Below are 16,544 nucleotides of genomic sequence, written 5' to 3'. Positions count from 1 at the left end.
GGATATTGCTAACTTCTTATCTTTCTTCCTAAGAAGTTCCTGCATGAAGTCAGCCTCATAATAATAAAGAAACAAGTCAGCAAGTAGAGGGGCACAGTTTGTTCCCATTGGGATGTCGACAGTCTGTTGAAAAACACGTCCTCCGAAACGTAACAAATATGTTGTCAATCAAGAAATCAAGCATCTTGATAATATCGGTTTCAGAGAATTTCTCAACCTTTCTTATGAAGTTTGAAACATTGTATTGCAATTTCATAGATATCCAAACACTTATTCACTTTTATTGTCCTGAAACAAGAAAAATGTTAGTTTATGGCCCCTTATTCAGAAATAGTTGGAACAAAACATTTTTTTAATAGCTTTGATGGAAAATTTGAAGCTAGATTTTTGTTTTTGTTTTGTTGTAATTAAATCATATGCAACTGGTCTGTTTGAATATCCAATTTGTCATAAACTCTTATAACTGTTTATTAGTTTAGTAAGACAGTTTTGAATGTTATGTTTCATTATGTATACCGTTGAAAGCAACAGCAGTCAACCAATGTTTAATGACTGGGTAGGCGAAAGATTTTAACATGTGAAGTCAAGTTTTAGAATAATGGTTTTAAATTTTTGACAAATGAGACATTAATCTGATCTCAATGGCGGGATACAATCATAATATGAAAGATAGTCTGAAGGCAGGTATGATCAGGAATGTTTCTGCAGATGGATGCATCACAAAAATACCCAAACAATGTTGATAACACCCTCTAAATAATGGTGAAAAAAGGGAAGTATATACATGTATTCAGGTTGTGTGATTCTCAACACTATCAAATTTTGCTTGCTTTAAAACAGTTACTAGTATGAGTATATACATTCAAAATGAAGTATGTAAATGTGTTATTCTTTATGTGTGGCCCAAAATGCGTCAATTGCTACATGATATACTTGTAGTTATACCCTTTAGTCAACAGTAGAAACCACTAAATTATGCTTTCGATTGTTGAGAATAATAAAAAAAACAATTTCCAAGTTTTCGTCTTGACTTGATCATATATTGAACCCATCACTTGAGTCACAATGTGTTGTCCCGTAGTCTTACCCATGGGCACTAATTGTGCCCCTTTAATAGCAGACTTGTTTTTGTACTGTTACGAATTACAGTTTATGACTAAACTCAGTAAAGACCTGTCGAAATTGCATTTAATTGATAAATTCAACAACACTTACCGTTATCTTGATGATATTTTTTAGTTAAATAATCAAGAATTTTCTCAATATACTGCTGAAATTTACCCCAAGGAACTTACTTTAAATAAATAAAATTTATTCGGTAATAACTGTTCTTTCCTGGATTTAGATATTTCGGTTTTAAACGGGAAACTCCACACTAAAATTAACGACAAAAAAGACGAGTTTTCGTTCCCTATTGTTAATTTTCCATTTTTAGAAGGTAATGTTCCTTTGGCACCATTTTACGGTGTTTATATTTCACAGCTCGTTCACTATGCCCGTTTCTTTTGTGACGTTTTTGATTTTAACGAACGCAATCTGTGATTACTGGTAAATTATTAAACTAGGGATATCGTTACCATAAATTACTTAAAACCTTTACTAAATTTTTCCATAGATATAAAGATTTGGTTTTGAAGTTTGGTTGTACCTGTAGAAAACTTATTTCAACCGGGATAGCACATCCTCATTTTTACGGAAATGTTGTTAACCGTGCCCGGAAATTTAGAAATGATCCATGTAAACTTGTTGCTCCTTTAAATAAACTTATTCTAAAAGGTTACATATTCAACACTGTAATAATATCATTGAATATTGTTTTTTTAGGTATAAATATTGATTTCGTTATCAGTAAATTAAAAGCTAACTAAATATTACTAGTATGTTATATACATATACATATTCATGGATCTACAATCTGTCGATTCCTGTAACCTGGCATTGCACAAGGTCGTGTTTTTCTCTAGCTGTTTATGACGTCTTTACACTAAATCCATTGGATGTTGGATGTGTACGGATTGATAGTTTAGTCTTAGATGCATGATTTTTAATTAGTTTTTAGTGGCTTTGAACTAGCTGTCAGATAACTGTGAGTACTCTCAGATCTGTCCATTTTGTCTTTTTGTGTCGAGATGTATAAGTACTCGGCCACGTCCACTTGTATTTTTGTCCATCTGATGAGTTAAGCCTTTTTCAGCTGATTTTTATAGTTCGATCTTATGTTGTACTGTTATACCACTGTCCCAGGTTAGGGGGAGGGTTGGGATCCCGCTAACCTGTTTTAACCCCGCCACAATATTTATGTATGTGCCTATCCCAAGTCAGGAGCCTGTAATTCAGTGGTTGTCGTTTGTTTATTTGTTACATATTTGTTTTTCGTTCATTTTCTTATATAAATAAGGCCGTTAGTTTTCTCGTTTGACATGTTTTACATTGTCTTATCGGGGCCTTTTATAGCTGACTATACGGTATGGGCTTTGCTCATTGTTGAAGGCCGTACGGTGACCTATAGTTTTTAATGTCTGTGTCATTTTGGTCTCTTGTGGACAGTTGTCTCATTGGCAATCATACCACATCTTTTTTTTTTATATTATCGTCTTGTTGAAAAAATGTTGTTGTTATTTTGTTGTCTCATTGAAATTTATTCAATACTTTGTCCTCTTTTATTTCTGTTAAGGTAGCAATCGAAAGTTGGTGTGTAAATTTACCTCACAATTTGTAACAAATTCAATTGTACTGTCATGTACACATTTACGCATCAGTGTTTCTCAATAACTGGATTTCAACCCCAAAATTAAAATTATATTTTTTTTCTGGTTTTGTTTTATGCATTCATTGTAACGTTATGTATTGATTCGCCGAAAATATGGCATACTAAGACGTGGAATTTCACATGTTTCCCCAACCTCGAGGTGAAGTAGCATTTCATTTTCATATGATTATATCTTTTTTGGAATCAGAAGCATTTATCTATAACATACAAAACAGAAATTTGTATTACCGATGTACACACATTATATTTACATTTATTAGACACCTTATTGAGCAGGTTTACGTTGAATTAAACATTTTAAGACCAATAAGTCTTATCAATGGACACTTAATGAGTCAGAGATATGCAAAGGTTTGACTATGTTCTCCAAATATCAAAAAGACAAAACGTTAATTTTTAATTATCTTATATTTAACCTGTATATAGTGTACTCATAAAAAAATTAAACTAAATAAGGATTTTTTTCTTCAAAGAGTTTAAATGTCGCCTAAATTTAACAAAATTAAAAACCAAAAATTATTACGAAAGAGGAGCGAAAGATACCATAGGGACAGTCAAACGCTTAGATCGAAAGTAAACTGACAACGCCATGGCTAAAAAGAAACTGAAGACACAATATATAAACTAAAGATTAAGCAACACGAACCCCACCAAAATTCGGGTTTCTTTGTTATGCAACATTTTGGCGGGAATGCCTAATCCACAATAAGACTTATAATTATTTATTGAGAAAAGACACCCTTTCAAAATTCATGTAGAAAATATCCATTGTCTATGATGGGATTTGAACTCGAGACATTTAGCATACGAACCCACGAGACATACCCCTATACTAGGAGGACTTGATACCAACTCTCAGTAATTCAACATATTTAAAGGAAGCAACATATTTTCATAAATGGGGCGAGTTGGCAGATTTATTCAGTGGTATTTTTACCCTTTATAAAAATAATGCGAGTTGTCCGACTGATAGTCGAAATGGGCTTTTACCTTTTTGATAAGTGGGACGAGGTACACAAGAGTGGGGTGATCTCATAGACAATGACAATTTAGTGTGGGCCGATCGGACAGTGGGTCGAGTTGACAAGGTTTCATATTTAAATATCGTGTTTAGGGGTCATAAAGGGTAAATATTATATAGTTATGTATAATAAGGTATATTATTATGGATGTTTGGCGTTCTAAAATAGATTTTATGAATTGTAAATGGTTTTTCGTCTAATCTAAAACAGTTTGGATGTAAAAAAGTTATCCCATTGGGATTTGGGCCATCGGGTTGATCTTACACTGACACACCAAGTCCGAATGGGATAACTATTTCTTTTATCGCACCACGGATAAATTATCACGTTGTGATTGGTTTAACGCCGTCACGTGGTGACCCCCTATGAGACCGTAGGGAGTTAGTAAGTCCCCCTATGGATTTTACTAACCCTCTATGGATCCGTAGGGGGTCAGTAGCGAACCATATAACTTATAATATAATGTCACATTTAGTTTTCGGTTGTAGTTACCGGTTTCCTTCTTTTAATTCCTCCTATATCAGGACACTTATCTGTCCCGTTTCCACATGCTCTGTTTTTATTGCTTACCAAACTTGAAGTAACGATCCAGTAAACTTTGGAAACAAACTCGAAAGTTAATTAGCTTCGATCAACAGCCACTGAAAGAAGTAATTTAAAATTGTCGATAATACATATATATATATGTGTTATAAATATAAAGAACGTGAACGCCAGGCTAAGTATATATGTATACAAGTTGTGATGTTGTACAAATTATAATTTGTACAGATTTTTTGTACAAGTTATCAGTTATCAATATTTTATGAACTGCTTAAGGTTAATGTACCCTTCTGTAGCCATTTTTGTACGAAATTTTTAAACTTCAATTGTATCAAAACTACAGATACAATGAATAATAGAGATAAGCCATTTTGTACATATTCCAAGGGGAAACCTGATGCAAAGCATTATTTTTTACTGTTTCATTGCATTTGATAGAAAAAGAGGACTTTGTGACAAATAAATCAAGATTTTTATAGAAAATCCACAGCCTTTAATACAGAGATTTTTGTTATAAAATTTGAAACATAAATTACTCACTTGATTTTCTATGATGTGCTAGTGTTTATTTTTTACAAACAGTTCTAAGCAACCTGTAAATTCCAAAACACCTCGTGCTGAGTCACTAAAGTCGAGCGCACCCTAAAAGGTGTACTTGATTTTGGCCATATTTATATTTGTTTTAACCAATAACTACATTTATAAACTTGTTTTAAGGAAATCAATGCTAGCACTGCATGCAATAATACTATATCTATCAGTCTTCAAATTGCTAAATATGAGAGTACAAGGATAAAGGCTGTGGATTTTCTATAATAATCTTGATTTATTTGCCACAAAGTCCTCTTTTTCTATTAAATGCAATGGAACAGTAAAAAATAACGCTTTGCATCAAGTTTTCCCTTGGAATATGTACAAAATGGCCTATCTCTATTATTCATTGTATCTGTAGTTTTGATACAATTGAAGTTTAAAAATTTCGTACAAAAATGGCTACAGAAGGGTACATTAACCTTAAAACCATTCAGGAATCCTCTTTTCCAGTTTGAAGACAAGGAGAATAGCACTTAATTTTAGGTTGAAGAATATAAATTTGAATTTTAAACATTAAACGAGTACATTGTTGAAGATAAACATGTATCACCTGGTGCAAGAATGTATGTGTCAAAAAACTTAGACGTTACGCGCGATGTTCGTACCACATTAGAAAATCGGTGTAGTTGACATGATGCAAGTCCAAATATTATATTTTGTGATATCATATTCATTGCTATTGTACGCAATTTGAACAAAAATGTTTCTTTTTACATAAAAAAGAAAAATATTTGTTGAAACTATGTTTTATGCTGCATGCGATAAGCTTCAGTTTTGAAAAATGGATATTTTTAGGCTGTCCCGCGTAACAAATTTCATTTATTGTAACCACTAAACTGTGATTTTCGTCCAAACTATTTAATATTTTGAAAAACGGTTTTTTCCATTATTTAACAAAAAGGTTCCTTCATTTTTTGCGCATTTTCAATGACGTTTTGATGACGTCATAGAAAAAATAAAGTGTTCCATACTAAAAGGGCAAATCTGTCCCGCGGGAGAGAAAAAATTGGTATTCCAGATTTGAGAATCAAAAACATTTATCTAAAAGAAAAAAGGTTAGTATTTGTATTTACTACATCAATGTTATTTTGCTTAATTTTATGAATTTAAAGACAAATATTCTGAAAAATGATATATGGTAATTTATGAGCGATTTTTCAAAGGCTTACACGGTTGTCGCACCGCCAGTTTTTGACGTAAAAACGATCTCAACTCAAATTTACGTCAATTGTTTGCTTATCTGAGCTCTTATAATAGTCGAATTTTATTATTTTTTAAAATGTTATTTTTCTTAATTTTTCAAAAATCTAAAGTACATCAATTTTCGATAAGTAGTTAAAACGCACCGTCGATTTTGCGGAGTCTTACAAGAATGTCGCACATGCTTAAAACCAACGTTTCAGTCGAACTTTTGGTTTGAACGTTACGAAATATTTGCTACGTTTTGTTACGCTAACATGTACGAACATCGCGCGTAACGTCATATATAACTTGCACAAAAACCATTTACAAATTATTATTTGCACAAACTTACATCTTGTACACAACATATGCATGCATTGGTTCGATAATTTCGATAACATTAATTTTTTTTTTTTACTATGACTATAAGAAAAATAAAATTGAGAATGGAAATAGGGAAAATGTCGAGAAACCACCTGACCAAAGTGCAGACAACAACCGAAGACCATCAAATGGCCTTCAACATAGCGAGAAAATCCTGCACCCGGAAGTGGTCCTCAGCTGGCGCTTAAATATAATTGTGTACTATTTTAGTGGAAATGGACGTCACACTCAACTCCAAAACGTATAAATGAACTAAAATGATAATAAAAAACCATACAAGATAAACAAAGTCCACAGGCTTCTGTCGTGGGACAGGCACAATATTGCGGCGGGTTTGTAAGATCTCAAGTTGACAACCCTCCTCTATACCTCTAGCCAATGTAGAATGAAGAAACACATAGCAAAACTCACAGTAAAACGCAGTTAAAGAGAGGTCCGATTCCGATATTCGAATAGGTAACAAAAGAAACTAAGCAAAATGACAATGATACATAAGAGAACTTCCACACCGAGGGTTCTCACTAGGAATTTTTCATGGCGAGTCCTGGGAGTCCAAATAGATTTAGATGAGTCCGGGATGCATGTAATTTTTGGTGTCATAATATAATGAAATATGACGAAATACAACTTAAACGATTCGTGTTGGATGGGTTATTTTTATTATATCAATAAAAATTATGATCTCTTGATAGTTGTATGTAACAGACTTCTTTCTGGGTGTGTTAATTCATGATATGGTGCCACATTAAAAAAAAATGTTGCTTTGCCAAAGCCAGAGTTCCATAAAAAAGATTTGGGCGATAGATAGGATTGTAGTTAATTTAAAAAAATAAAATATGAATGGACTACTAGTATGAAATAATAAGCTCAGTAAATAATTTCTCTTATGATTTTTAGTTATCAAATTTAAATGAAAAAAAAACACACTTTACAAATTAACCCCTTCCCATTTACGCCCTTTTCCCAATTATTTGGTGTAGATTGAATGATATATATATACCAAGTTTAACGATTTACATGGCTTCAACGTAAATATCCAGACTGGGTTGTCTTTTAATTAGGTGTTAGTAAATCGTTAGTTCGCGTAAGGTCAATTGATACGTCATTGGAATGAGACTACAATACTCATTCGGAGGTCACACAGGTTTATACAACACTCGTCAATACACAAACGTAGTCCTACATAGCGATATCTGTAGGGCTGTATCTTCATAGTGGTGACCTAATTGCAGGATACAAACAAATCAATGATATGTTTTCAGAACTGGAAGCCTTTCAAGCATGTATTTAATATAAATACCCCGATGGAGTAATTATAACAAAACGGTGACGAAATTATTTACAGAACTGGAAAGAAAACCTATTGCGACTAATATTTAAAACCTTTCCATCATTATTTAAAGCAAATTTGTGATATAAATACCTTAATTGACGGATTACATCTAAATAGCCTGATTGAGAGCTTTGTCTATTCTGAAACTGAGGCGTGCAACAGATAACGGAAAATTTCTAAATGTTTACCTAGTTGGTCAAATGAATATTTCTTTTCTTTATATTGTTGTTAATTAGATTTTCCTTTAGATATTTTTTTCAGCCCTACCCTACGAAATTTACTTGATTTTCATACAGTTTTGTTCTATAGATAAAGAATTTTGATAGTAGTTTTGTTAAATGTTTTATATTATTTTTTTCTTTTTTTTTTTCCTTCTAAATTTCCGAAAAAAAATATATCAATGTTGAATGGAATTATTTGTGTTTGGTTATAAATCCAGTCATCGAGTCATATCAACAGATCTGCATTTTATGACATGTCCAAAATATGTGTTCAATATCTTCGGTAACTTCATTGCAGAAAGTACATTTATCGCTTTTTTTCTTTTTTTTTTAATACAAATTTATTTGTCCCCATTATTCTGTGTATTTTTTTTTTATATTGGAACCAGTGGAGTTTTGAGTTTTTTGTGGAGTAAAAAGACATATTGTGCACAGTTTTCCATTCAAAAGTTTTTTCAGTGTTAAGGGCCATTTTTCTACACATCTAAGTTTAGTACTGCTTTTTTCTAATAAAACATAGATATTTTTCAATAAAAAAAAATTCTTATGTTATTTGGAATAATTGGTCCTTGTGTTTTATAAAGATTGTTTATGGGTATATTATTCTTTAGAGATTTTTAAAATGATTTTATTGTTGAAATTACCCCATTATAAGTTTGATTTATTTTGTAAATGTTTTGGAATTGTTGGAAAGTTATTAGTTTTCCCTCATCGATTAAGAACTCGTTTTTCAAAGAGATCCCTTTATCTACTTTGTCTTTATAGAAAATAGATGTTGTTCCTATTTTAATGTTTTCATTATTCCAGAGCGAATCTGATACAGACTCTGCTTCATTTTTCGGTATAAATTTATTTAACAAATATGTCTAAGCTTTAAAAACTTCTTCCCAAAAAGTTTTTTTTTCATCTTTTTGTTGGGCGTAAATAAACTAGGTTTTCAATATTAGTTTTTGTAGTACTTTCTAATACCTTATTTAGTTTTGGGTTGTTTTTCAGAAACCGTCTAATCCCTCTAAGTTTCAATCCTTTTATATATAAACGTAATACTAAAAATAAATTAAAGACTGAAAGAAAATATACATAATATCTTAAATTATGTTATATGAATTTAAGGCGCAATTACTACACAAGTAAGCCGCCTTCCAAAACCAATAACAACAACAATATATTTGTCAATCATTTTCAGCCCTCCTAATTTGTGTTCAGAACATAATATTTATCTTTTTATCTTGTCAGGTTTGTTTTCCCGAATAACTGAATAAATTTTGTCATTTAGTTGTTTTAAGTATTTTTGGATGGTGCTTGTAATTTTATATATGGTTCAATTTTGAAATAATTAGTGTCTTTATTGTTGTTATTTTTTCGGGAGAGATCCGTTTGCGCCAAAAATGCGTCCTTTTGCGCCACAACTTTTTTCTCCAATGCTACGTTTGCGCCACAACTTTTTTTCTCCAATGCTACGTTTGCGCCACCTGTTTTAAAATTACATGGTATAATTTGCGCCAAAAATAAAACATACGATTGCGTCAATTAGAAGTAAAATTACTTCCCACCTCCTTGGAACCGACAGTTTACACGACAAATGCAACATACTTTCTTGTTACTGCTGCTGCATGGGTACTTCCGAATTTAATGTATGTAGTAGCTTGTAACTTCACTTTATTGTCCAAAAACACAAACATTGGAGGATGAAATGCATAAAATAGTTCATAATAATTCCTGTGGAATGCTTTTGCTCCATTACTGATACGTCTTGCGGTAGATAGTTTCAGCCGATACGCATGGTGGGAACAAAGCACTGTGTCATCAACATATGTGGCTAAAACATAATCAGCAAAAGCTTCTATTTTCACCTCTTTTGGCATATCTTGTATTAAATATTCAGCAACGCAATAAGTTTTATTCTCTCTCTGTACATTGATTGTCTAATGCATTTTTAGTCATTTCTCTCCAGATGCCCATCTTCTTGGTGAAATATCTCCGAACATATGATACTTTATAAGGCAAAAATAAGAATAAATATGATAGATATGTGTACAGGTAAATTGGCGCAAATGAGTTCCGAATATTGGCGCAATTGATACATTTAGAAAAAACAAATTGGCGAAAATGATACCCCTGAAAAAAAGTAATTGGCGCAAAAGGACTGCTGCCATTTTCTACCGGTGTTAATGTTTGTTTAGACCAAATTTTTATTACAGCTACTAAACCACTCAACGTTCCCTCTTACACGGAACGAAAACGGAACGAACACGCGAATGGAATGGAATGAGAACGAACGAGTAAAATCAGTCAGAATCGTGTTTCTCCACTCATTTCATTCATAGAAGTCAAATCGTGTTTTTCCGCTCACAGTCGTGTGTGAACGAAACGAACGAAACGAACGAAACGATCAGTATATTTCGTGTAAACACACATGTTCCGTTTAGAAACGATAATATCTCACCTGATTGGTTGTTTGGCGATTATGCTAGTTTTCAAATTTCCAAATGAAACGAATAAATATACTAAAATTAATCGGCATATAATACTACTCATTTTATTTATTTATGAATAGTTTTATTCATTACATTATTTCGTTATTGCATTTAAAATAAAAGTAATAAGTCTGAAATTAATGTTTAAAAAGACAAGTAATATAAACAAATATTTAAATTATGAAAGGCTAACAAGATCAATCTAAATATTAAAATACTTTCTCTTCGTTTGCCGGCTTGTTATACGAGTTCTTAAAAAAAATGCATATTACTTGTAAAAAAAATGTACGCTAACATTCTTTATTTCATTATTCACATCTATTGTTAAAGTTGTCCCGTAGTTTTTTCTATTGATTTTTGCTTAGGGATCTTCATATTAGTTATTGAAATATACATCGTAAAAGACGTGAATAAATTAGTGAATATCTCAGAAACATAATTTAGTGACAGTCGCTCTCCCTGGTTAAGATAAATAGAAATTATTATATTAACATTTGTGTGTCAATCTTTTTCGTTTTCAACGTCAAACGATTTGCATAGTTTTCTTTATTAAAGAAATGAATGACCGTATTCGTGTTTGTAATTAAACTAATGCCTATTACGGTTTTTCGAAAAATAAAATAAAAAATCTTCTTATTTCGTTTCACGTAGGGAAACCATGTCTTACGATGACTGTAGTGAAAACATCTCCAATTTTTTATATTAGCGTATGAACGGTATACATGTATTTAACCGTTTTCAAACCTAGTACAATTCAATTAAACCATTAACCAAATTCTGTTAATATATCTGCATAAGCAGGCCAAGTCCAGTATTATCTACATATACAATGTATTTGTTTTTATTCAAGTGCAAACACCGGTAATGATTGGTTGTTGGTTTCTTAACGTCCAGTGGCACATATTTCATGCATGCTCAGGACGAATTACGCTCACTGATATACTTAGAAAGACTTTTCAGTGAAGAAAATAAATAATCATTCAATATATAGTCCTTTCTGTTTACCTATATGGATCAAAACAATTAAACGGTTGATATTATTAGAAAATCTAACTAACGGAAATTACAAAACAGACGTTTATAAAAAAAAATGAAAATTAACCAGACACAAGAGAAGGGAGTCATTCTTAAAAAGTTTTTGAAAAAGAAATAAAACTGCTTTGAATATCAAAATATACTATGAAAATATTTGAATTGTCTTGGACAGTAAAATAAATACCAAATATGAAAAAAACAAAAACTCTTATAAGATATTTGTTTTTATGTAATATGCAAGTAAGTGACGATTGGCTTGGAAATAGAAATAATCATGTTTAAAATAAACTTTATGAACTTTTAAATTAATAACATCACTCTTTATTTGTTTCTTTTTTGCGTTCTTCGCCGACCGCAAATACAAAGCTTTGATCGGAATCTCGCTAACTGATAATAATTTCCAGAATAACTTCATACATGTAACACCTTTTTATTTCTCCTCCATATAATGTACATGTTGATTTTTAGCATCCGTCTATCGCATCGTCACTCTTTGAAGTTTCCCACCTTGGGAGAGAAATAACAAGTCGCTATCTATTTCCAAATTGGGAACTTTTAGGTGTTCGAACTAAAATCAGAATACTGTTACAGTTTAATCACGTTTATCATCGATAATTTACCAATATTATGATTTAGTTTAAACTGTAATAAATCAGAAAATTTATAATTTTTTACACTTGTTTCATTTAGATTTAATCGTTGCAAAATTGTTATAGCAAACTTAAAAATTGCCAAAATGTCAATAAATGTATATATATAAAGGGGCCCTTTATAGCTTGTTTAGAAAGAATGCATTTATACTAGTATGTTATTTTTCATGTCATAAGCTTTGACATTTTAATATATACATGTACCTTTAATATAAAACATGTTTAGCCCCGTCGTATTTTGTGATTGTCTCAAGTCAGGAGCCTCTGGTCGTTCTTAGTCTTGTATGCTTTTTAATTTTAACTCATTTATATATTTCGGAGTTAAGTTGACGTCCATAATCACTGAACTAGTACACATGTTTTTGGAGGCCAACTGAAGCACGATTCCGGGTGCGGGATTTTCTCCATGTCTTGAAGACCCATTGGTGGCCTTCGGCTGTTTTCAACTCGTTAGTCGGGTTGTTTTCTCTTTGACACATTCTCCATTTCCATTCTCAATTTTACGTCATGTTAAGTTGGAAATAACCAGGATATTCAAATCATGGTCATATACATACACGTATCTATGATGAAAATAGAAAACATTCATGGTCGGATCAAGCCATTTTAAAAAGGGGGGTTTCAACACAGGATTAAGAAGAGTTACAATCATATGACCCCATCCAAAAGCATTGATTGTCAAAATTAGTTGGTTCCAACCCCCGTAACCCAACTGAATAAGATTTGAAAGGCTCCGTTATATTTACGACAGATAGGTACTTATTCAAACTTTCATACTAAAACATATTACTTCGAAAAAAACAAATTATAATAAAAACAAATTATCAATTCTTTTTATTTTGTCAAGTAAACATAATGTATGATAGCTTTGTGAATCGATTCTTAGCTTATCTTTGTTACGTTTTCCTAACGTACAGTGGCAAATATTTCACTTAAATTCCGGATGAAATAGTGGTAATAACAAAATCTTACAATACTAAAATGTGTTCATCAAAATAGGGTAAGAATTTTGACAGCTACTGAACATTGGAGAAATATTATAAAGGGGCATACATTTTGAGAGTACAACAGGCCACATATATACGATCATTCAAAGTGTTGTTGTAATGGTTCGTTAACTCGCATAGTGCATGTAGTAATGTACCTGCTCGATGTTACACGAGTCGTCGGTTTTAGCGTCCGTTTTCAACGAAACTTGGATCTCTATACTACCTGCTCATGCATACTAGTACTTATATCTCTGTTCGCGGCATTTGGTTTTACTGCTAGATGGACGGTTCGATGATGTTTTTCATTTTAGACATATACATACAATTGAGAATGGAAATGGGGAATGTGTCAAAGAGACAACAACCCGACCAAATAAATATACATACATGTATGTACTATGAAGACGACTAAATCGAAGTCATAATAATTTATCAATAATAACGCGGAAATGTGCACTCAGAATTGTCAAATGGCGGGTTTCTTTTATGAAAGACCAATTAACAGATTTTTTTTTAACATTCGGGACAAATTGCATGACAAGCAAGTATCATCAACGATCTATCCTCTTTTTCTAATGGTGACCAAATATCATGCGAGACAGGAATTAATTTATTGCATGCTACGTAAACAACTCCAATGAAGATAATTAACATTTCGTTTCATATTTCATAAAATATGTCTCTCGCATTTTATTAAAACATCAGTTTTATAGATAGAAATATTCAAAACTGGGAGCTTATTGAATAACTGTGTTACACCTTGCATATTAGAGAAAAAAGAGAAAAACATTAAAGAAAAACTGCGAAAAGATACTGGAATAGAACTGAAATTAAATGTATCTATAGCTATCTCTGATGTTTAGATTGTTCTTTTTTTAACAAAATATTTCTCTTTTCGCGAAAAATTAAGTTGGACACACAGCAATGCAGTGCAGTAAGCAAAAGAAAGCAATTGAAAGATTGATACTTTCTTTGAACCATTTAATTCATAAACACAACTGTTTGCGGACCAGTTTAATATCTATAAGTCATTTGGTCTCTGTTGGCATAGGCGGATCCACCCATTTTAAAAAGGGGGGTCCCAACCCAGAGTAAAAAGGGGGGTCCAACTTGTGCTCCCCTTCAAATGCATTGATCGTCAAAAAAAAGGGGGGTCCAAATTTTTATTGAATATTCTTTTCTACGCTATAATTGCGATTTTTGTTATCCTTGTTTAATCTTAATATTACTTATATAATATATGATATATGAATAAACGAAAATTCAAAACTCTAAACACACTGTGCACTTTACACTAAATATAACTTTTTGTCCTTACTGACACAAAAGTGCAATATTTGAGATGATTTGTTGTAAAATTTCATATTGCTGTAAGTTATGAGTACAATTGATTAGAAAAGGAAAAAATCTCTTTTTTATACTAGTTCCTTGTTTCAAACAGTTTTGATTCATTATTTGTAGGTACTTTATATTGAAAATTTAAAGACAAAGCTGAAATATCTACACTACATTATTCATCGTTTTTAAAATCTTTCATCGGCAACATTTAGGGCTGAATACCAATTTCTGGGTTATGGGAATTTGTAAAAGATAAATTTTTTTTAGAAACATCATCATAAGCTATAATTTACCCCCCCCCCCAAAAAAAAAAACCAAACCCATTGATGATGATTGAAGTTTTTTAACGAACTTGACTGGCTATACAGCTCTTACATACATATATCTACAGGTATGCTATGCGTATTCAAATTAATTTTAAGCGTCAAATTACGGTAATAGTAAAGGTTCAGTAACTGAAAAAGCAACTATCAGTGAATAAATCGACAACTTGTTCTGGTTTATGCCTTTGTTTACACAACACAGATCATGCATATATATAAAAAAGAAGATGTGGTATGATTACCAGTGAGATGATTCAGAGCTCCACAAGACACCAAATGACACAGAAATTAACAATTTTACATATATATCGGCTCTGGCTTTCAACAGTGAGTAAAACCCATTACACGTTGTAAGCAACCGGTGATTATTTTTCATGTAACTTCTATTCTTGTGGCTTTTTTCCTGCGACTTCATTTCCTAGGGACTTTGTGCGACTTTTTTCATGACTTTTTATTCGTTTACCGTTCTCTTAACAGGTATCACGTTATAAGTACACTGTTATTGTCAGATTAGCTGAAAGCTAAAACATTTTGAATAAAAGAAATTAAAATACTGAATCATATTACTGTATACATTTTGAACACCAAAAAAAAAATCTGTATATATTCATATATCTTTATCAGTCTCATTTGCTAAAAATAACAAAAATGAAAGATCCATTTGATAAAAGAAATTTAAGATGATTGGCGGTAGAATAATTATCTGTTGAACAACTAAGTGTGAAATGTCTGTCAATTTCTCTAAAGATGTCCTGCAGAGTTCACCCGCTGGTTATTTAGATTGATTCAAAAATGCATTCTAACCTCGAAAGCGTTGTCACCACTTTAATTATTACACAACTGTTGTAATAAAATGTTGTTATAGCCATGTTAAGTAATTTTAGCCTTACAGAAATATTTTATTTTAAATAGTCCACTAAACCCAAACACAATGCTGCATATACTTGTTTCAAAATATGCATGATATTTACATGTATAATATGTAAATAAAAAAACACTTTCCTATAACAGTAAGATAACAGTAACTGAATTCAAAAAAATATCTATCTTGTTTAATTTAACGAAACACAGACTTACTGAAATATTGTCCCTATTTTTTAAGCAATCGTAGATACATTTTATATAGCATTTACTTCATTTAAAATATAAGAAAAATAAACAAACTACCACACTGCAATTTTGTACAGTCGTTTTTTTGTAAATTAGTTAGACACCATAGCTGAAACTCGGCGTATCCAATAAGCCATGTTTATAATACACTTTGAGATAGATATATTTTAAAACATCCTTTTTACCAAAATAAGGAACCAGTGAATACATTTAATCTCAATATGGAAGTAAAATATATAATATTTCCCTCGAGATATTTCCATGTCTCAACAAGTTTTAATAGCTATACTGTGAACCGAAAAGTTTTTACGGAAGCGTATTAGCGCCACACATTTTTTTTTTTTTTTTTTTTTCCCTATGTTTGCGTTATAACGCAAACCTTTGCGTTATAACGCAAACATTTTCGCAAACCTTTGCGTTATAACGCAAACCTTTGCGTTATAACGCAAACATTTTGCGTTATAACGCAAACCTTTGCGATATAACGCAAACCTTTGCGTTATAACGCAAACCTTTGCGTTTTAACGCAAACATTTGCGATATAACGCAAACCTTTGCGATATAACGCAAACC

This window comes from Mytilus trossulus, chromosome 1 (genome assembly GCF_036588685.1).
Source record: "Mytilus trossulus isolate FHL-02 chromosome 1, PNRI_Mtr1.1.1.hap1, whole genome shotgun sequence".
Classification (NCBI taxonomy): domain Eukaryota; kingdom Metazoa; phylum Mollusca; class Bivalvia; order Mytilida; family Mytilidae; genus Mytilus; species Mytilus trossulus.
The sequence above is the reverse complement of the archived record's forward strand: the minus strand, read 5'-3'. Positions refer to the sequence as shown.